The sequence below is a fragment of the Hibiscus syriacus genome, unplaced genomic scaffold, assembly GCF_006381635.1.
Source record: "Hibiscus syriacus cultivar Baekdansim isolate YM2019G1 unplaced genomic scaffold, ASM638163v2 tig00111833_pilon, whole genome shotgun sequence".
Lineage (NCBI taxonomy): Eukaryota > Viridiplantae > Streptophyta > Magnoliopsida > Malvales > Malvaceae > Hibiscus > Hibiscus syriacus.
The window spans coordinates 91,750-100,179 of NW_024063191.1; the positions used below are offsets into that span (position 1 = coordinate 91,750).

The 8,430-nt window shown below is 32.6% G+C and overlaps 1 pseudogene; it reads left to right on the forward strand.

Moving 5' to 3' along the window:
* Positions 1-6,944: 6,944 nt before the first annotated feature.
* On the forward strand, positions 6,945-8,214 carry LOC120171383 (annotated as a pseudogene).
* The last annotated feature ends 216 nt before the right edge of the window (positions 8,215-8,430 follow it).

Here is an 8,430-nt window from a genome sequence, read left to right on the forward strand (position 1 = left end):
ACTACAACAAATTCCAGCAGCTTCCACCAACAACAGTGGTCCTCTACGGCAGCCACACATACAAGAAGAAAAAAAATATCTTTGATTCTTCTTTTGTAAACTGGGGCTATACAAACCCCATAACAATATGTAAAATTTACACAGGAAAATCAAGAGAAATACACAGCAAATTGAAAAGAAAAAAGCACTAAAAAGGTTATTTTTACATTTGGTTTTATTTTTTTAGCTTTATATTTTATTTTTATTTATTTTCAGAAAAAAGTAAGTTAAATAAATAAAAAAATAGAAAATAGAAGATTTGAAAGCTTTAGGGTGTTCTGCTTGTGAAATAAGGAGGAAGAAGATGAGTTTTAAGTTTATAAAACTTTTGGGTAAACCATGCGTCAAGTCCCTACACTTTGGGAGTCCATTACTTTATTCACTTAAAATAGGGAAAACCATGAAATAATCCCTCCAATTTAGGCACATATTTACACTTTAGTCCTTGATTTCTCTGTTTTTTAATTATTCCGAAATCAGCTACTATATTTTTATTTTCTTTTATTTTGATCTCCTTTCTTTATTTTATTATCATTTTAGTCATTAATTTAGGGGATAATCATAAGAGTGGTTTCCAAAATTCGTTGGTCTTTATTTCTATCCCTTTTATTTCACTAACTTTTAATATGACCTCCTAACTTTATTTCTATTTATTTTCGTCCCTATTTATAGTAATATTTCTTGCCCTTTTTGTTTTATTTATATTTAAGTTTTTATTTTTTTAATATTAGTACTTTTATTTTATGCAATTTTAATTTAAGAATTCATTTAATTTTTATGTCTTTATGTCTTTATTATTTATATTATAGCATTTAAATTTCTATATTTTTCATTCTAATCTTTTATTGTGACAAATATATCGCAATACTTTTATTTCACTTTATTTTCTATTCATTTTATTTTAGTCCTATGAATATATATGAAAAATTCATAAGTATAACTTGATCAATTTCATAATTTGATTAAATGATAATATTTATTTTTAAATATTAAGAAATGATTGTCTTAACATAACTAGATGTTATATTTTAATATTTAAAATGAATAAATGTTTTGTTTATAAAAACCTAAAAAATAAAATATGTTTAACTTAATTATATTTATTTTGATATTTAATTTTAGAATTTTCTTTAAATAAAATTATGCGATTAAATATGGAATAATGGGATTATAAATTGAAATTAAATACAAATTTGTTAATTTATTGCAAAGACATTAATTAATAAACAAAGGTACCAATTTTGGGCGTTATGGGAGTGATAATCCTTCCCCACACATAACCGACTCCCGAACTCATTTTCTGGTAAGTAGACCCTTTTTGTGTTATTTTAATATTATTTTTATAAATTTTATTAAAATAACATAGCATTTTGGTGACCAATCACACCTCGATAAAATGATTGGTGACGACTCCACAAATTATGTTTTATCTTGTACTAAAAGAAAAATACTTACTTTTTAGAGACGAGATTTAAAAATATTGACCAATCTTGTACCGTCTCGACAAACTTAAATGCTTAAAAGATTCTTGACAATTTGTTGTTACGAGGACAGCCTTATGTGGGTATAAAGTTTGGTTGTGTCGATGCATGTGGACAACATCATTTTGTGAATTGCTTTTGTCGCATAGTATGTGAAATAGTTGATTGTCTATTTGTAACATGCGACTATAATGGATTGTTTAAAATACAGTTAATAAAATTAAAAACAAAATTAATACATTCAATCATTAATTTTATATAAAAAAAAGTAAGTTTTTAAATAAGATGGAATGACATTTTTCAAGATGAAATTGTAAATATTTTTTTTTCATAATATTTTAAGTTGTAACATAAAATATTATAAATTGTATATCCTTTTCAGTTATAAACATAAAATTCATCGTAATACAATTTTTTTAATTACAATAAAAAATATTACGAATTATATAATTTCTTTAGTTAAAACGATAATAATATTTTAATTTAAAAATCACTTTAAATTAAGGCTACCTCATTGACACAACACTACTACCCGAGCACAATTGTTTATGGCTTTTGCATTTAATTATGTCAACAATAATGGATGTCCACATGTGTGGTCTTTTCTTGCTGTCTTTACTGTTTAAATATATTAAAATTCAATTATTTTAATTTAATTTTTAAAACATTATTTTTTATATTTTTTTTGTTTAACTTTTTTATCCTTCAATCCAATTTTATCATTAGTGTCACCGAATAGGCTGCATTATGCCTCTCGGTATAGTTATAATTTTTTAAATTTAATTTTTAATATTTTAAAATAAATAAGATTTAAAGTTATGGGTTTACTCGCCTTAAACGCTGTCTCAATGCACCAAGCGTTGAATTTCAGCTTTAGCATGATGTCTTACTCTTTTTAATTAAAAAATGATTATTTTTTAATTTAATTCTTAATATTTTTATTAAATTCGCTTATTTTAAAAATTTAAAATTACTATCAACTATTTTTTTACTATACATAATTAAACACCTATAAAAGTACTTGTCTACAGGAAAAAAATGACAAACTTTCCGGTTTGGTGCACGCAAAAAGTTTCAAGGTAATTCCATAAAATGATCAATTAGTCATGCATTGCTTATTGAGGTTGTTCCGGCAACAGGAGCAAAGTGAAATTCAAGAAACTGGTTCTTTTGTAATTGTTTTCTACTAGCACGTAAGTTGTCTCTACTACTTTTAACCCAACAATTGCTGCAGGACTGCTGGAGTAACAAGAAGCAACAATCTAATGAAGTTTAGTGATGATTTTGAGAAAATGAAATAGTTGGACGGCTAAAACAAAATCATCAGAATAGTTGAGTGGCTATATATATAATTTGCCCTTGAATTTTTTTTAAAGATGTTAACGACAAATGAGATAACGATTTAAATTTAAGAAGATAAAACATTCTGAAAAATATTTTAAAAGATAATTCGATACAAATAGTATAGTTTAGAGGAAAACAGTGCATTTAACCCTTTGGAAAAGTAAAAGCATTTGCAAGATGGCTTTGGACAGATGTATTCAATGAAAAGATGTTTTCAATGATCTGAAAATAAAATAATAAGTCTTCAAAATGACAAGTAGAGATGGTAACGGGCCGGGTTCGGGTCGGGTATTGGTCCCCTATTTCCGTTCCCGTTTAAAAAATCGGTACCCGTCCCCGTTTAAAAAACTGCGGGGATTTAAACGGGGATCCCCGTCGGGTAATCGGGGAAAACCGCGGGGAAACGGGTATCCCCGTTTAGCATAAACGGTTATTTAAAAGGGTATTGGGCCGGGTATTGGGTTGGGTATTGGGCCGAGAATCGGGCCGGGTATATATATATATATATTTAAATTAAATATATAAATATATATTTTTTATTTAAATTAAATTTATTAATATTATATATATATATAAATAATTATTTTTAATATTTATCGGGTCGGGTAATCGGGCGGGTAATCGGGTAATCGGGGCAGGGATTACCAAACCTATCCCCGTCCCCATCCCCGTTTAAAATAAATGGATTTTCCCCGTCCCCGTCCCCATTTATTATCCCCGAACCCGACCTGTTTAATTCGGTTTTCGATTTTCCCCGTCGAGTTCGGGTTTTTTTGCCATCACTATTGACAAGGCCGCACTCTTTAAAAGCTTTAAATTATATATTTATTATCAAAAGCAAACGTGATTTTCTAGCATTATTATTATATTTATTTATTTATTATATTTTTTTATTAATTTAAAATAAGTACAAGACTCACTCTCGACACCCGAAACCAAAACCTAAAAGAATAACAATAATATTTTATCATCGAGATCGTTTTATTTGTGAATTTATGTATTATAATTAATTCTTAACAAATTTGTTACATCTCTGGGATATCTTTCGAAAATTATTAAACCTCCATCAACAAGAATTCACAGAGATGTCATTTCTAATGATGTGAAAACATCTTTTTGGGATCATTTTTTGAAGTCTATACTTGATATTTGACAGCCATATTTGCATGGTTTGTTAGCTTATTAACAAGCATAATGACCCTAAGTTTGACACGAGCCACCCTATTAACAGGATGTTTCCGGAGGTGATGTGGTGTCTTCAAGGATCCTTATTGGCGAAGGTTTAGTAGTTTTTGGAAGATATCTTTGGGGTGTAACACTTATCTCTCTTGATCAAGGGAATGTCATAAAGTGAATTGAGCTAAGACTTATGATGAGAAATATGACATCGATCTCTCGATTTTGTTCAACAGTGAAGGCACTTCAACACTCTCATACTCGTGATAGTTGTAACTCATTTTCCATTTTAGAAAGACTTAGTTGTCAGACATAATCATCTTTATGTTGGTAAAAGCAGCTCAACTCAAGCGAAGGATGATAGTCCGGAAGACGTCTCTAAAGGTAGAATCTCATTCGAAGGATAAAAACCTTAAAGAACAACATTTCTTGCAAAGAAAAACATCTCGCGTGGAGAATTATATTTTAGCGAATGATGTCCCGTATCTCGATGTTGCGGAAGTTAGCAGAGGCATCAATTATTTTGGTCGATCGCTGACAGGAACGACATGATTGTTGTAACAATAAGTAGGGTGGAGGTTTCTTGAAGCTCTAACCATAGAAAAGGCATATCACCCTCAAAGAGATCTACTTGTAAGGTGGAGGCATCTTTGCCATGGTTCAAACATAGGGGACATGTCAAGGGCAAATACATCTTTACATTTTTGCAGAGATATTTCAATACTATTTGGAGGTAACTTCAAGTTTTATTAGCAAGAGTGAGAGGTGTTCCTATGTCAGCAGAGCTTTTGGAGGCATCCCAGTTGTTTCGGGTTGAAGGCATCTCAACATTCAGTTAGAGTGGAGGCTCTCGACTCTTTCAGTCGGTTTTAAGACATGATCATGTAGTCTAATTAGAAAAGCGTTAGGCGTCTTTACATTGTTCGATCAGGTAGAAAAGACTGATCAATCTGCGGCAACGCACTACGTTGGGTATGAAGGCATCTCAACGAGTACCATTTACCCCGAAAAAAGGCCGATAAAGAGGCTCTTTCTTGTCTAAATTATTCATCTTCTCTCCCACATTATTGTTCTTCTTTTTTCCTCTCTCATAGAGAATGGCATGCTAAAAGTCATCCTTACCGTGGTCGCAATATTTTGCTTAAATCAGAAACGGTGAACTGTTAATTATCGACACAACAAACTTATTCCAATCAATAAAATTTAACATGTCTAATTAAAATTTTAAAATAATTAATTTAATTTTTGGCCTAATTTTAAAATATTAGATTTTACTTAATGAATATATAATATCTTTTAATTTTTAAATGAAAAATAATATAAAAATGATTTATTTTTTTATTATATATAACTTGTTTAAAATATTATTTTCATTCCTTACATAAAAGTTTCAATAACAAATATCCTAATTTTTTAAATTCTGAATAAATAAAATTATTTTTAAAAAAAATTGTTATGAATTTTATAATTATATTTTTTTTATAAATGTTTAAAATATTTTAGGATTCTTATTTTCTATATTTAATGAAAAATTCAATTAATCAAATATTGTGGATCAACCAACTTAATTATTATTAACGTCATAAACAATAAATGATAATTAGAAAGAAAAAAACTTATTTAAAACATATCATAATTTTTTAAATCTGCGAACATGATATTCGATTTAAAACATAAAAACACAATATTAATACTTATTTCGAATTATCTTCCTTTCCACTTCATTATATATTTACTTATTTCGAATAAAAATGAGTTCTCAAGGAAAGGAGAAGCAAATGGCAACAATAGAATTAGACGAAGCAGCGCTACAAGGCCAAGCGGAGATATGGCGGTTCATGTTCAGGTTTGCTGATTCTATGGCGCTTAAGTCTGCTGTCGAGCTCCACATAGCCGACATAATACACTCTCACGGTGGCGCCATCACTCTGTCACAAATAGCTTCTTGCATTAACGGCGGCAGCGGCACGTCTTAGCTGGACATCACCACCCTTGCTCGCATAATGAGATTGCTCGCCCGTCGAAAGATTTTCACCCTCCACCACCCTTGCGACGGTGGAGATCCCGTGTGCGACATGACTCACTCATCGAGATGGCTCCTACACGACTCGGAGCAAACCCTGGCGCCCATGATACTGATGGAGAACCATCCGTTGCTAATTGCTCCTTGGCACTGCTTTAGTCAATGCGTTCAAGAAGGTGGCGTTGCCTTCGAGAATATGTTCGATTATGGATGCCGAGCTGTGGGGAGTTCTTGGAGGTCTTGGATTAGCGTGGGACTTAGGGTTCCGACGTGTTGTTCTTGAGGTTGAAAATAAGGATGTTTACCAGCTGCTTCATCAAGGTCGTACAATGGATCTTCATTCCCATTTAAGGCCTCATGTGGTGAAAAGCTTGCACTTTCTATATTCAACCAACGCCCAACTTCAAAACAAATTAATCTTCTTACATTATTAATTCTCGAGACTTCTAATCTTGTAACAACATGAGACAACCTTTAATCTCGTCTATCCTTCTCTTTCATATTGTCGCATCACCCAACTTCGTCTAGTCTCATCTACTTCAATTTACCCCGATCTAAGAAACAATGAAATAAAATGCATCGCATGAGCCAGAATAAACAACTTATTACGCTAGATATAACTTGGTCTGATGATTCTATTAACAAATGGTGTGATTAGTATATATGTATAATTTGGGGTGAATTTAGGGATTAAATTAAAACATTTAGAAGTTAGAAGAATAATTAAAAATAAGAGTCATAATTTAAGGACATGGACATGTGATGTAATTAACTCTAATAAAACCATAAAATCAATATTTATATATCCCAATTTTATTATCTCGCCTCCATTATATATTTACTTGTTTCGAATGAAAATGAGTTCACAAGAGGAGAGACAAATGGCAACAATAGAATTAGATGATGTAGCAGTACAAGGCCAAGCGGAGATATGGCGGTTCATGTTCAGCTATGTGAATTCAATGGCACTTAAGTCTGCTGTCGAACTCCGCATAGCCGACATAATACACTCTCACGGGGGCGCCATCACTCTGTCACAGATAGCTTCATGCATTAATGGCGGCGGCAGCGAGTCTTCGCCGGACATCACCACCCTTGCTCGCATAATGAGATTGCTAGTCCGTCGAAAGATTTTCACCGTGCACCACCCGTCCGACGGTGGAGATCCCGTGTACGACCTGACTCACTCATCAAGATGGCTCCTACACGATTCGGAGCAAACCCTGGCGCCCATGGTACTGATGGAGAACCATCCGTTGCTATTGGCTCCTTGGCCAATGCGTTCAAGAAGGTGGCGTCGCCTTCAAGAAAGCTCACGGGCGTGAGGTGTGGGATTTGGCATCGGATAACCCCGAATTCAACGGGCTTTTTAACGACGCTATGTCGTGTTCATCGAAGGTCATTACCAGAGCAATCTTGTCGGGGTACAAAGAAAGGTTGAGCTCAATTGGATCATTGGTCGACGTTGGTGGTGGGACGGGAAGCTTGATATCTGAGATCGTCAAAGCATATCCGCACATCAAAGTTGTTAACTTCGATTTGCAGCATGTCGTGTGGGCGGCGCCACCATACGGTGGGGTCTCCCATATCGCCGGCAACATGTTTCGTGCCATTCCGAATGCTGATGGGATCATTATGATGGTTATGGAGGTGAGGTACGTTCTTAAATCATGGGACCAGCATGCGGTACTGATACTACGTTAGACTCTTCATTTTTTTTATGTCTACTAGTTCTGTGAATTTTTATAATATTTAGAGCTAAATAAAATTACACTTCTACGAATGAGTTAAATTTCTTTAAACATTATTTTATTTATGAGATTTGAACATAAAACTCTTCTTAATTAAGAGAGATTATAGTCCTATATTCTATACAAGATAATTCTAAGTTTTTTCTAATGATCATAAGAAGAAAGAGAGTTTGGACACTGTTGTTTTTTGTCTTTTGTTTTGCAGTGGATATTGCATGATTGGGGTGATGAAGATTGCATACAGATATTAAGGTACTGCATGATTGGGGTGATCTTAAGTGTTTTCCATGATTTTTTAAGGCGAAATGGTAATGGTAAGTGTTCAGTTTTTTTGGGTTCTTTTGGGACTACCAAATCTGTTTATTTTGAGGGTAGTGAGCAGCAAGTTGATGTTAATTAAGATGTTGTATTCTGCTAGTGTTGCGTTGGATTCCCATTTACTTAGTTTTGTCCCGGTTGTACTCTTTTCCTTCTCGGCTTAGGAAGATTTTTAACGAGGCACACAACTCGGGTTTAAACAAATTTATTTATTAATAAAATCTTCTCATTTTTTACCGTTAATCTCAACATTTATTTTACTCATTCAGTCCTAAAAATGTATAAAACTAAAAGAGTT